Source organism: Rhipicephalus microplus, unplaced genomic scaffold (assembly GCF_043290135.1).
Source record: "Rhipicephalus microplus isolate Deutch F79 unplaced genomic scaffold, USDA_Rmic scaffold_960, whole genome shotgun sequence".
NCBI classification, from domain to species: domain Eukaryota; kingdom Metazoa; phylum Arthropoda; class Arachnida; order Ixodida; family Ixodidae; genus Rhipicephalus; species Rhipicephalus microplus.
In genome coordinates this window covers 814-15,000 of record NW_027465511.1, presented here as the reverse complement: position 1 = coordinate 15,000, position 14,187 = coordinate 814, and the positions used below count along the sequence as shown (strand labels likewise).

The 14,187-nt window shown below is 62.1% G+C and overlaps 2 non-coding genes across 2 annotated transcripts; both read left to right on the top strand.

The window, feature by feature from the left end:
• The first annotated feature begins 10,098 nt into the window (after positions 1–10,098).
• LOC142795940 (small subunit ribosomal RNA) lies at positions 10,099–11,913 on the top strand. The gene has a single exon (XR_012893427.1). It is a non-coding gene; the product is annotated as a small subunit ribosomal RNA (ribosomal RNA).
• A 1,721-nt stretch (positions 11,914–13,634) lies between these two features.
• On the top strand, positions 13,635–13,787 carry LOC142795937 (5.8S ribosomal RNA). The gene has a single exon (XR_012893423.1). It is a non-coding gene; the product is annotated as a 5.8S ribosomal RNA (ribosomal RNA).
• Positions 13,788–14,187: the final 400 nt, after the last annotated feature.

Sequence of the window (14,187 nt, the reverse complement as noted above, 5' to 3'; positions counted from 1 at the left end):
GCCCCGGCAGACGCGGTTTTTGCGCCGCCCCGGCTGACGCGGTTTTTGCCGCCCCGGCTGACGCAGTTCGGACTTAGCACTTTTCGGCTGTGCCTGGCTGGCGGCCCACTCACTCGATCGCCATGTCTGTTTGCCACAGTTTTCCCGGTGGTGCCGCACCCGGGCTCGCCCCGGCTGACGCAGTTTTCGCGCCGCCCCGGCTGACGCGGTTTCGTGCCGCCCCGGCAGACGCGGTTTTCGCGCCGCCCCGGCTGACGCGGTTTTTGCGTCGCCCCGGCTGACACGGTTCGGACTTTGCACTTTTCGGCTGTGCCTGGCTGGCGGCCCACTCACTCGATCGCCATGTCTGTTTGCCACAGTTTTCCCGGTGGTGCCGCACCCGGGCTCGCCCCGGCTGACGCAGTTTTCGCGCCGCCCCGGCTGACGCGGTTTCGTGCCGCCCCGGCAGACGCGGTTTTCGCGCCGCCCCGGCTGACGCGGTTTCGTGCCGCCCCGGCAGACGCAGTTCGGACTTAGCACTTTTCGGCTGTGCCTGGCTGGCGGCCCACTCACTCGATCGCCATGTCTGTTTGCCACAGTTTTCCCGGTGGTGCCGCACCCGGGCTCGCCCCGGCTGACGCAGTTTTCGCGCCGCCCCGGCTGACGCGGTTTCGTGCCGCCCCGGCAGACGCGGTTTTCGCGCCGCCCCGGCTGACGCGGTTTCGTGCCGCCCCGGCAGACGCAGTTCGGACTTAGCACTTTTCGGCTGTGCCTGGCTGGCGGCCCACTCACTCAATCGCCATGTCTGTTTGCCACAGTTTTCCCGGTGGTGCCGCACCCGGGCTCGCCCCGGCTGACGCAGTTTTCGCGCCGCCCCGGCTGACGCGGTTTCGTGCCGCCCCGGCAGACGCGGTTTTCGCGCCGCCCCGGCTGACGCGGTTTCGTGCCGCCCCGGCAGACGCAGTTCGGACTTAGCACTTTTCGGCTGTGCCTGGCTGGCGGCCCACTCACTCGATCGCCATGTCTGTTTGCCACAGTTTTCCCGGTGGTGCCGCACCCGGGCTCGCCCCGGCAGACGCGTTTTTTTTTTTTCTTTCGCCCCGGCTGACGCAGTTTTCGCGCCGCCCCGGCTGACGCGGTTTCGTGCCGCCCCGGCAGACGCGGTTTTTTGCGCCGCCCCGGCTGACGCGGTTTTTGCCGCCCCGGCTGACGCAGTTCGGACTTAGCACTTTTCGGCTGTGCCTGGCTGGCGGCCCACTCACTCGATCGCCATGTCTGTTTGCCACAGTTTTCCCGGTGGTGCCGCACCCGGGCTCGCCCCGGCTGACGCAGTTTTCGCGCCGCCCCGGCTGACGCGGTTTCGTGCCGCCCCGGCAGACGCGGTTTTCGCGCCGCCCCGGCTGACGCGGTTTCGTGCCGCCCCGGCAGACGCAGTTCGGACTTAGCACTTTTCGGCTGTGCCTGGCTGGCGGCCCACTCACTCGATCGCCATGTCTGTTTGCCACAGTTTTCCCGGTGGTGCCGCACCCGGGCTCGCCCCGGCTGACGCAGTTTTCGCGCCGCCCCGGCTGACGCGGTTTCGTGCCGCCCCGGCAGACGCGGTTTTCGCGCCGCCCCGGCTGACGCGGTTTCGTGCCGCCCCGGCAGACGCAGTTCGGACTTAGCACTTTTCGGCTGTGCCTGGCTGGCGGCCCACTCACTCGATCGCCATGTCTGTTTGCCACAGTTTTCCCGGTGGTGCCGCACCCGGGCTCGCCCCGGCTGACGCAGTTTTCGCGCCGCCCCGGCTGACGCGGTTTCGTGCCGCCCCGGCAGACGCGGTTTTCGCGCCGCCCCGGCTGACGCGGTTTCGTGCCGCCCCGGCAGACGCAGTTCGGACTTAGCACTTTTCGGCTGTGCCTGGCTGGCGGCCCACTCACTCGATCGCCATGTCTGTTTGCCACAGTTTTCCCGGTGGTGCCGCACCCGGGCTCGCCCCGGCAGACGCGTTTTTTTTTTTCTTTCGCCCCGGCTGACGCAGTTTTCGCGCCGCCCCGGCTGACGCGGTTTCGTGCCGCCCCGGCAGACGCGGTTTTTTTGCACCGCCCCGGCTGACGCGGTTTTTGCCGCCCCGGCTGACGCAGTTCGGACTTGGCACTTTTTGGCTGAGCCTGGCTGGTGGCCCACTCACTCGATCGCCATGTCTGTTAGCCACAGTTTTCCCGGTGGTGCCGCACCCGGGCTCGCCCCGGCTGACGCAGTTTTCGCGCCGCCCCGGCAGACGCGGTTTTCGCGCCGCCCCGGCTGACGCGGTTTTTGCCGCCCCGGCTGACGCAGTTCGGACTTGGCACTTTTTGGGCTGAGCCTGGCTGGCGGCCCACTCACTCGATCGCCATGTCTGTTTGCCACAGTCTTCCCGGTGGTGCCGCACCCGGGCTCGCCCCGGCAGACGCGTTTTTTTTTTCTTTCGCCCCGGCAGACGTGGTTCCCCCCCCCCCTTTTCGCTCGCCCCGGCTGACGAGGTTTTCGCGCCGCCCCGGCTGACGCAGTTTTCGCGCCGCCCCGGCTGACGCGGTTTCGTGCCGCCCCGGCTGACGCGGTTTTCGCGCCGCCCCGGCTGACGCGGTTTTTGCGTCGCCCCGGCTGACACGGTTCGGACTTTGCACTTTTCGGCTGTGCCTGGCTGGCGGCCCACTCACTCGATCGCCATGTCTGTTTGCCACAGTTTTCCCGGTGGTGCCGCACCCGGGCTCGCCCCGGCTGACGCAGTTTTCGCGCCGCCCCGGCTGACGCGGTTTCGTGCCGCCCCGGCAGACGCGGTTTTCGCGCCGCCCCGGCTGACGCGGTTTCGTGCCGCCCCGGCAGACGCAGTTCGGACTTAGCACTTTTCGGCTGTGCCTGGCTGGCGGCCCACTCACTCGATCGCCATGTCTGTTTGCCACAGTTTTCCCGGTGGTGCCGCACCCGGGCTCGCCCCGGCTGACGCAGTTTTCGCGCCGCCCCGGCTGACGCGGTTTCGTGCCGCCCCGGCAGACGCGGTTTTCGCGCCGCCCCGGCTGACGCGGTTTCGTGCCGCCCCGGCAGACGCAGTTCGGACTTAGCACTTTTCGGCTGTGCCTGGCTGGCGGCCCACTCACTCGATCGCCATGTCTGTTTGCCACAGTTTTCCCGGTGGTGCCGCACCCGGGCTCGCCCCGGCAGACGCGTTTTTTTTTTTTCTTTCGCCCCGGCTGACGCAGTTTTCGCGCCGCCCCGGCTGACGCGGTTTCGTGCCGCCCCGGCAGACGCGGTTTTTTGCGCCGCCCCGGCTGACGCGGTTTTTGCCGCCCCGGCTGACGCAGTTCGGACTTAGCACTTTTCGGCTGTGCCTGGCTGGCGGCCCACTCACTCGATCGCCATGTCTGTTTGCCACAGTTTTCCCGGTGGTGCCGCACCCGGGCTCGCCCCGGCTGACGCAGTTTTCGCGCCGCCCCGGCTGACGCGGTTTCGTGCCGCCCCGGCAGACGCGGTTTTCGCGCCGCCCCGGCTGACGCGGTTTCGTGCCGCCCCGGCAGACGCAGTTCGGACTTAGCACTTTTCGGCTGTGCCTGGCTGGCGGCCCACTCACTCGATCGCCATGTCTGTTTGCCACAGTTTTCCCGGTGGTGCCGCACCCGGGCTCGCCCCGGCTGACGCAGTTTTCGCGCCGCCCCGGCTGACGCGGTTTCGTGCCGCCCCGGCAGACGCGGTTTTCGCGCCGCCCCGGCTGACGCGGTTTCGTGCCGCCCCGGCAGACGCAGTTCGGACTTAGCACTTTTCGGCTGTGCCTGGCTGGCGGCCCACTCACTCGATCGCCATGTCTGTTTGCCACAGTTTTCCCGGTGGTGCCGCACCCGGGCTCGCCCCGGCAGACGCAGTTTTCGCGCCGCCCCGGCAGACGCGGTTTTCGCGCCGCCCCGGCTGACGCGGTTTTTGCCGCCCCGGCTGACGCAGTTCGGACTTGGCACTTTTTGGGCTGAGCCTGGCTGGCGGCCCACTCACTCGATCGCCATGTCTGTTTGCCACAGTCTTCCCGGTGGTGCCGCACCCGGGCTCGCCCCGGCAGACGCGTTTTTTTTTCTTTCGCCCCGGCAGACGTGGTTCCCCCCCCCCCTTTTCGCTCGCCCCGGCTGACGAGGTTTTCGCGCCGCCCCGGCTGACGCAGTTTTCGCGCCGCCCCGGCTGACGCGGTTTCGTGCCGCCCCGGCTGACGCGGTTTTCGCGCCGCCCCGGCTGACGCGGTTTTTGCGTCGCCCCGGCTGACACGGTTCGGACTTTGCACTTTTCGGCTGTGCCTGGCTGGCGGCCCACTCACTCGATCGCCATGTCTGTTTGCCACAGTTTTCCCGGTGGTGCCGCACCCGGGCTTGCCCCGGCAGACGCGTTTTTTTTTTTTCTTTTCGCCCCGGCTGACGCAGTTTTCGCCCCGCCCCGGCTGACGCGGTTTCGTGCCGCCCCGGCAGACGCGGTTTTTTGCGCCGCCCCGGCTGACGCGGTTTTTGCCGCCCCGGCTGACGCAGTTCGGACTTTGCACTTTTTGGCTGAGCCTGGCTGGCGGCCCACTCACTCGATCGCCATGTCTGTTTGCCACAGTTTTCCCGGTGGTGCCGCACCCGGGCTCGCCCCGGCAGACGCGTTTTTTTTTTTCCTTCGCCCCGGCAGACGTGGTTCCCCCCCCCCCTCCGTCTTTCTTTTTGTTTTTTTTTTCGCCGCGGCTGAAGTGGATTTTTCGGTGCCTCGACGCCCCGGTAGTCGCGGTTTTTCCGTTTCCGCACGGCCCCGGCTGACGCTGCTCGGTCACAGTCGCCTTTTGTGAGGATTGCAGACTTCTTGAGCGCGGGTGTTTTTTTTTTGTTGTTGTTGTTGTTTTATTACGCATTCGCTCCAGCAGACGCTGTTTAGACTTTTTGTTTCCTCTTTTATCCTGCGACGAGGTGACGAGGTTTATTCGGTGCCCCGCCGCCCCGGCTGAAGTGATTTTTCCTGTCCCGTGCCGCCCCGGCTGACGCGGTTGGGACTTCGCGTTTGTTCGGCCGCCACGGGTTTTGGCGCACTCGCTCGGTTGCTTGTTGTTGCCACTTGTTGCGAACCCAGGTTTCTTGAGCGAGCGCGGGCGTTTTTTCTTCCTTTCTTTCTTTGTTCTATGTGTTAGCGAATCGGCCTTTAATATCACACGAGGACTCACAACCAACAATTTTCAGTTTGAAGTGTAAAAAATCTGCAGGTGTTGACGTAACTGACTTGCCCCGTACCCTTGAGTACATCCATGAAGTTCTCGTAGTACTACTAAATCGCATTATTCCAAGTGGAGAAATTCCCATAAACTTGCAAACCTCTACACGAAAATCGGTGCGCGTGATAAAGTTGAAAATTATCGTCCGATATCAAATGTGCCTTCTATAACACAAATTCTAGGAAAAAAAAAAAAAAACACTTGTTCGCCGTTCTCTGCGCCGTGACTGGCAGCACTCCGGCGAAGCGAAACGGGGTCGATTCGAGCACGATATCGGCGTCTTTCGACGTGCTCGCCGGCGACCGTCGCACGAGTACGTCGCACGAGCGCGTCTGCCGGGGCGCCGTTTGCGAAGCCGACGCAAAAGTGGGAACCGCCGCTCGGATGATCGCCGCTTTCGGCAGAGTGAGTGTTGGCACTCCGGGGAAGCGAAACAGCGTGAATGCGCCCACGAAATCGGCGTATTTTGAAGTGCCCGCCGGCGACCGTCGCACGAGTACGGTAAACCGCGTCAGCCGGGGCGTAGTTCGGGACGCCGACGAAAAAGTGGGAAGCGCAACTCGGATCTTCGCCGTTTTTGCAGGAGTGAGTGGCGGCCCTCCTGCGAGACCAAGAAGCATCGATTCGTGCACGAATTCGGCGCCTTTCGACGTGATCGCCGGCGACCGTCGCTCGAGTAGGGCAAACCGCGTCTGCCGGGGCGGGCTTCGGGACGCCGATGCGAAAGTGGGAAACGCTGCTCGGATGTTCGCCGTTTTTGGCCGAGTGAGTGCTGGCACTCGGGCGAAGCCAAACGGGGCCGATTACGGCACGATATCGGCGTCTTTCGACGTGCCCGGCGGCGACCGTCGCACGAGTACGGTAAACCGCGTCAGCCCGGGCGGAGTTCGGGACGCCGATGCGAAAGTGGAGAACGCCGCTCGGATCTTCGCCGTTTTTGGAGGAGTGAGTGGCGGCACTCCGGAGAAGCCAAGGAGCGCCAATTAGCGCACGATATCGGCGTCTTTCGACGCGCTCGCCGGCGACCGTCGAACGAGTAGGGCAAACCGCGTCTGCCGGGGCGGGGTTTACGACGCCGACGCAAAAGTGGGAACCGCCGCTCGGATGTTGGCCGTTTTTGGCAGAGTGAGTGCTGGCACACCGGCGACGCGAAAGAGCGCGAAAGCGCCCACGAAAGTGGCGTATTTGGACGTGCTTGACGGCGACCGCTGCAGGAGTACGAAAAACCACGTCAGCCGGGGCGAGCGACCCACGGCGGTCTGGGTGCTTATCGCTGCTATTATAGGGGCACCCCGGCAGACGCAGAAAAAAAAAATTTTTTTTCGACCTTCTTTTTTGCTGGTCGAGCTCGGGTAACCCAGGTCGCAATGGGAGCCGCGCACGAAAGCGGCGTCGCGAGACGCGTTCGCGGTCGCTAGTCGCACGAGCTCGGCAACCGCGTCAGCCGGCGCGGAGTTCGGGATGCCGACGGCTAAGTGGGTACCGCTGCTCGGATGTTCGCCGTTTTTGGCCGAGTGAGTGCTGGCACTCCGGCGAAGCGAAACGGGGCCGATTCGGGCACGATATCGGCGTATTTCGACGTGCTCGCCGGCGACCGTCGCACGAGTACGGCAAAGCGCGTCTGCCGGGGCGAGGTTTGCGATGCCGACGAAAAAGTGGGAAGCGCCGCTCGGATCTTCGCCGTTTTTGCAGGAGTGAGTGGCGGCCCTCCTGCGAGACCAAGAAGCATCGACTCGCGCACGATATCGGTGTCTTTCGACGTGCCCGCCGGCCACCGCCGCACGAGTACGGCAAACCGCGTATGCCGGGGCGGGGTTGGCGACGCCGACGCAAAAGTGGGAACCGCCACTAGGATGTTCGCCGTTTTTGGCAGAGTGAGTGCTGGCACACCGGCGACGCGAAAGAGCGCGAAAGCGCCCACGAAAGTGGCGTATTTGGACGTGCTTGACGGCGACCGCTGCAGGAGTACGAAAAACCACGTCAGCCGGGGCGAGCGACCCACGGCGGTCTGGGTGCTTATCGCTGCTATTATAGGGGCACCCCGGCAGACGCAGAAAAAAAAAATTTTTTTTCGACCTTCTTTTTTGCTGGTCGAGCTCGGGTAACCCAGGTCGCAATGGGAGCCGCGCACGAAAGCGGCGTCGCGAGACGCGTTCGCGGTCGCTAGTCGCACGAGCTCGGCAACCGCGTCAGCCGGCGCGGAGTTCGGGATGCCGACGGCTAAGTGGGTACCGCTGCTCGGATGTTCGCCGTTTTTGGCCGAGTGAGTGCTGGCACTCCGGCGAAGCGAAACGGGGCCGATTCGGGCACGATATCGGCGTATTTCGACGTGCTCGCCGGCGACCGTCGCACGAGTACGGCAAAGCGCGTCTGCCGGGGCGAGGTTTGCGATGCCGACGAAAAAGTGGGAAGCGCCGCTCGGATCTTCGCCGTTTTTGCAGGAGTGAGTGGCGGCCCTCCTGCGAGACCAAGAAGCATCGACTCGCGCACGATATCGGTGTCTTTCGACGTGCCCGCCGGCCACCGCCGCACGAGTACGGCAAACCGCGTATGCCGGGGCGGGGTTGGCGACGCCGACGCAAAAGTGGGAACCGCCACTAGGATGTTCGCCGTTTTTGGCAGAGTGAGTGCTGGCACTCCGGCGAAGCGAAAGAGCGCGAATGCGCCCACGAAAGTGGCGTGTTTGGACGTGCTTGACGACGACCACCGCAGGAAAACGAAAAACCACGTCAGCCGGGGCGAGCGACCCATGGCGGTCTGGGTGCTTATCGCTGCTATTATAGGGGCACCCCGGCAGACGCAAAAAAAAAAAAAATTTTTTTTCGACATTCTTTCTTGCTCGTCGACCTCGGGTGACCCAGGTCGCAGTGGGAGCCGCGCACGAAAGCGGCGTCGCGAGACGGCTTCGCGGTCGCTAGTCGCACGAGCTCGGCAACCGCGTCTGCCGGGGCGGAGTTCGGGACGCCGACGGCTAAGTGGGAACCGCCGCTCGGATGTTCGCCGTTTGTGGCCGAGTGAGTGCTGGCACTCCGGCGAAGCCAAACGGGGCCGATTCCGGCACGATATCGGCGTCTTTCTACGTGCTCGCCGGCGACCGTCGCACGAGTACGGCAAAGTGCGTCTGCCGGGGCGGGGTTTGCGACGCGTACGCAATAGTGAGAACCGTCGCTCGGATGTTCGTCGTCTTTCGCCGAGCCAGTGCTGGCACTCCGGCGAAGCCGAACGGAGCCGATTCGGGCACGATATCGGCGTCTTTCCACGTGCTCGCCGGCGACCGTCGCACGAGTACGGTAAACCGCGTCAGCCGGGGCGGAGTTCGGGACGCCGATGCGAAAGTGGGAAGCGCCGCTCGGATCTTCGCCGTTTTTGGAGGAGTCAGTGGCGGCACTCCGGTGAAGCCAAGGTGCGCCAATTCGCGCACGATATCGGCGTCTTTCGACGTGCCCGCCGGCCACCGTCGCACGAGTACGGCAAACCTCGTCTGCCGGGGCGGGGTTTGCGACGCCGACGCAAAAGTGGGAACCGCCGCTCGGATGTTCGCCGTTTTTGGCAGAGTGAGTGCTGGCACTCCGGCGAAGCGAAAGAGCGTGAATGCGCCCACGAAAGTAGCGTATTTGGACGTGCTTGACGGCGACCGCCGCAGGAGTACGAAAAACCACGTCAGCCGGGGCGAGCGACCCACGGCGGTCTGGGTGCTTATCGCTGCTATTATAGGGGCACCCCGGCAGACGCAGAAAGAAAAAAAAAAAAAAAATGGGGACATGGCGTGCGTCACCGTGCGGCTTCGCAGCGTTGCCGAAGTCGCCGAGCCCTTCGACTGAGCCGAACGGCGGACAGGGAACGTTGGTCGGCCGTTCTAACCTGTCGGTGCCACGCCGAGACGTCGTTAAGGAAAACCGCGTCGTGGGCCTCTACGACGCCGTCGAGTCGTTGTACGTTTGGTGTCCAGCGTGTCGGCGGCGAGTAGCGGACACGTCGTTCACGACTTCGGTCTTTCGCAGTCGACGCGAACTTGCGGAGAGTCGTGGTGCCTCACGTTTTCGGCAGAAACCGCGGCGGAATTTTCCCGTGCGTGCGCGCACGACCTCGGTGCTGTGCCGTCAGCGTAGTGTTGCACAAACTCGTGGCCTACCCAAGGTGCGGTACGTTTGCGGCCGTATCCTCGGTGGGAATTTCGTGAGTAGGGTCGCAAATTCTACGACCTCGGCGGGTTTGAGAGCGACGTAGACTTGTGGCACGCTCAACGTGCCACACGTTTCGGGGCACACCCGCGGTGAAATTTTCTCGAGTACGCTCGTATTAGTGCCCAAGGAGGTCTGGGTACTTATCGCTGCTATTATGTGGGGGTTCTCGTGAGCGGCGTACGCGAAAGCGACCGGGTGTCTGATATGCGGCGGGCTTCGGCCTCGTCAAGCGTGTCCTCGGGTCTGCTCCAGGGGAATCCACGGCAGTCGTCTGCAGCCTCATCCGCTTGATGCGTTAGGGGCTGGTTGTCGGACGGTGCCGTTTTACCACGATATCGAGGTGTGTTCCGTGTCGTCCTCGGGCGATTCAGATGCGAAAGCGCCGAAGACGCGGGCGTGACCCGTCGTCTGGCGGCTTTGCAGTCTCGGCTCCGTTGCTAGTTCCGGCCGGTCCACCGACAGTGCAGCGGGCTTGGGCAACCCGCACGGCGCGACCGAGTCGATGCAACGAAAAAGAGCGAGCATGAACGTGCTTCTTGCCGCACGGCTCCCACTCGTCTTTCGGGAAGGTTGTGCCGTAGCGAGCTCGAACGCCGTCATCTCGGAGTGCAAAATAAGCGTGTTGGGGCGCCTGAAGGTGGCCTCCGCCGCACACAGACTGCGTCCGGCCCGCCGAAGGCGAGGACGGACGCGCAGTCGAACGATTACCTGGTTGATCCTGCCAGTAATCATATGCTTGTCTCAAAGATTAAGCCATGCATGTCTAAGTACATGCCGAAATAAGGCGAAACCGCGAATGGCTCATTAAATCAGTTATGGTTCCTTAGATCGTTTCTTCCTACTTGGATAACTGTGGCAATTCTAGAGCTAATACATGCAGTGAGCCTGGAGCCCTTTGGGTAACGGGTGCTTTTATTAGACCAAGATCGATCGGGTTTCGGCCCGTATTGTGTGGTGACTCTGGATAACTTTGTGCTGATCGCATGGCCACGAGCCGGCGACGTTTCTTTCAAGTGTCTGCCTTATCAACTTTCGATGGTAGGTTACTTGCTTACCATGGTTGTTACGGGTAACGGAGAATCAGGGTTCGATTCCGGAGAGGGAGCCTGAGAAACGGCTACCACATCCAAGGAAGGCAGCAGGCGCGCAAATTACCCACTCCCGGCACGGGGAGGTAGTGACGAAAAATAACAATACGGGACTCTTTTGAGGCCCCGTAATTGAAATGAGTACACTCTAAATCCTTTAACGAGGATCAATTGGAGGGCAAGTCTGGTGCCAGCAGCCGCGGTAATTCCAGCTCCAATAGCGTATACTAAAGCTGCTGCGGTTAAAAAGCTCGTAGTTGGATCTCAGTTCCAGACGAGTAGTGCATCTACCCGATGCGACGGCTCGGACTGAACATCATGCCGGTTCTTTCTTGGTGCACTTCATTGTGTGCCTCGAGATGGCCGGTGCTTTTACTTTGAAAAAATTAGAGTGCTCAACGCAGGCGAGTCGCCTGAATAAACTTGCATGGAATAATAGAACAAGACCTCGTTTCTGTTCTGTTGGTTTTTGGAATACGAGGTAATGATTAAGAGGGACGGACGGGGGCATTCGTATTGCGGCGCTAGAGGTGAAATTCTTGGACCGTCGCAAGACGAACTACTGCGAAAGCATTTGCCAAGAATGTTTTCATTGATCAAGAACGAAAGTCAGAGGTTCGAAGGCGATCAGATACCGCCCTAGTTCTGACCATAAACGATGCCAACCAGCGATCCGCCTGAGTTACTCAAATGACTCGGCGGGCAGCTTCCGGGAAACCAAAGTATTTGGGTTCCGGGGGAAGTATGGTTGCAAAGCTGAAACTTAAAGGAATTGACGGAAGGGCACCACCAGGAGTGGAGCCTGCGGCTTAATTTGACTCAACACGGGAAAACTTACCCGGCCCGGACACTGGGAGGATTGACAGATTGAGAGCTCTTTCTTGATTCGGTGGATGGTGGTGCATGGCCGTTCTTAGTTGGTGGAGCGATTTGTCTGGTTAATTCCGATAACGAACGAGACTCTAGCCTATTAAATAGGTGCGGGGTTCCCAGCACCTTACAACCTTCTTAGAGGGACAAGCGGCTCCTAGCCGCACGAAACAGAGCAATAACAGGTCTGTGATGCCCTTAGATGTCCGGGGCCGCACGCGCGCTACACTGAAGGAAGCAGCGTGTCTTTATCCCTGTCTGAAAAGACTGGGTAACCCGTGGAACTTCTTTCGTGATTGGGATAGGGGCTTGCAATTGTTCCCCTTGAACGAGGAATTCCCAGTAAGCGCGAGTCATAAGCTCGCGTTGATTACGTCCCTGCCCTTTGTACACACCGCCCGTCGCTACTACCGATTGAATGATTTAGTGAGGTCTTCGGACCGATGTCCGGCGCGGCCTTTCGGTTGCGCCGGTCTGTTGGAAAGATGACCAAACTTGATCATTTAGAGGAAGTAAAAGTCGTAACAAGGTTTCCGTAGGTGAACCTGCGGAAGGATCATTAACGGATTGTGAAGGGTGAGCGCCTCAGCTGCGTCTGCGCCCGACACTTTCTGCCGCTGACCCCGTTTGGACGCGGGGTCGGCTTTTCCCCACGGGGCTGCCTGAATGTGGAGCGGCACCCCGTGACAAATTGTTGCGCCCAGCGGACGCCAACACCGCGACCTTGGACGGTCGGCCAGGTGGCGGACGCGGGTACAAACGGCGCAACGCACTCATAGGTCGGCTTTCGACCCGCCACTGCACCGTGGCTCGAAGCGCTCGAAATGCGCGACCCGACCGCTGCGGGACCGCCTAGTACTGTAAACAGGAGCGGCGGAGCGCGAACGGCGAGTCGTGGTTACGTCGGTAGAAGGCGAGGCTGCGCGTTCCCGAAACGCCAGCCGAGTGCCCTCCCGACCGTTCGAGCGTGCAAGAACGAGACCCGACAATCGCGCGGCGACTGCCAAGTACGAGAGGAACGGCACAAGCGTCGGCGGTCGGTCAAGGAACTGGCGATGTGACGGGTCCGCTGTGCACCAGTGCATACCGTCCCGCCGTCCGCGGCAAGCGCCTCCGCGTCCTCGGGTGACGGAGGCTGCCGGTCGGTTCTTGCAGGCGAGGGATCTCGCTGGCACCGGTTCGCGTTGACGCGCGGCCGGTCATGGCACGGCGATGCGACGGCCGAGGTGCGCAGTACTCGATGGAGGAACCGCACGCTCCGATGACCGTCCCGCCCTCCGCGGCGTATGCGTACCGACCGTAATGGTTGCAGCAGCGCCGGCCGGCTTTTGAATTCGCCACACGAAACACGGTGCGAGATCGCGGTTAGGGGAGCGTCGACGTTGCCAGGCGTTTTGCTTGCTGCCGAGGGAAAGGCGGCACGGCCACGTCGCGCTCGTCGCGATTAGCGGGTCTGCGCGCTTTGGGAAGGTGCCGCAACGACTTGCCGAAAGAGGAAGCACGGAAGAACGAGGGACTTGGACGTCCCGACAATTGAACGCACTTGCGGCCAGGCCCTTGCTGGCTTCGTTCTTCCGCCTCGAGTAGGCTCGTACGCGGCTCCGGCGCCGAAAGTGGTCCTTGGCACCGACTTCGGTGGACGTGGGAAGTGCCGCGCAAGTACGGCGCGCCTGGCTCCACCTGTTGGCTAAAGTAGGCAGCCGGATCGGCATTTTGGTGTGCGGTGGCAAACCGTGGATGCGAAAAAAGCTTGTGCGATTTCGTGGAACAAAAAGCGGGGGTCCCCCTTTTTATATGCGGAGGAGACCGACCCGCCTGCCGTGGTGAACCGCGACGCCACGGTAAAAACGGGAGAGGCTTGTCGATGGGACCGTGCATCCCGCGCTCCACGGAGGCCGGGAGGCGGCCGCCCGAGGAAATGTGTAGCCGTCGAGGCCCGCATCTGCGTGCACTCTTATCCAAATGGGTGTACCGCAGGCATTTTCTGGTTAGGCGGGCCAATGAGAGCGAGCACACAACGATACCTACGGGTCCGGCTTGGAGAACCGGCTTCGACGCCTCCCGAGTATTTATAGAGGGGTGGACCACGAAAGCACTCGCAAGTAGCGAAAGCGAAACGCCGTCCGAAACACACCGTTTGCTCGATTTGCGGCAGCCGAAAAAGGCGCGGCAGAGTTTTGGAGTCCAAGCGTGCGCTGAAAAGCGCCCTTCTTGGCCACTGTTTGGCCGAGTGCCAGAAACGTTTGGTTTTGACTGTACGGAATTGAACAAACACTTTTTCACGACTCTAAGCGGTGGATCACTCGGTTCTCGGGTCGATGAAGAACGCAGCCAGCTGCGAGACTTGGTGTGAATTGCAGGACACACTGAGCACTGATTCTTTGAACGCACATTGCGGCCTTGGGTCTTCCCTTGGCTTCGTCTGTCTGAGGGTCGGATCACATATCAAGAGAGCCTTCGGCGCACAAGGGAACGTGAGCCGTCGACTCGTTTTGACCGCGTCGGCAACACGGACAGCACGCTGAACACCTCACAGCGAGCGCCAACAGCGGCCACTCAAGGGCGAGACGGTGGCGACCGTCGTGCCAGAGCCCAACCGAAACGGGGGCGACCGACTGCATTGAGGATGTGGCACCTCGTTGAGACCGCCGCAGGACTTCGAGTCGGAAGGAAGCCTGCAGGGAAAGTGCGGTCGAGGTTGCGTACTCCTCTCTGCGACCGGGCGCGCAAGAGCTGCGAGAGCCACGGACGCGCAACTTTAACGCACGGTAAACACGAGGAGCGAAAGCCGGCCAGCAAAGCTTCTCCAGCCGTGCGCAAAGTGCGCGAGATCGCA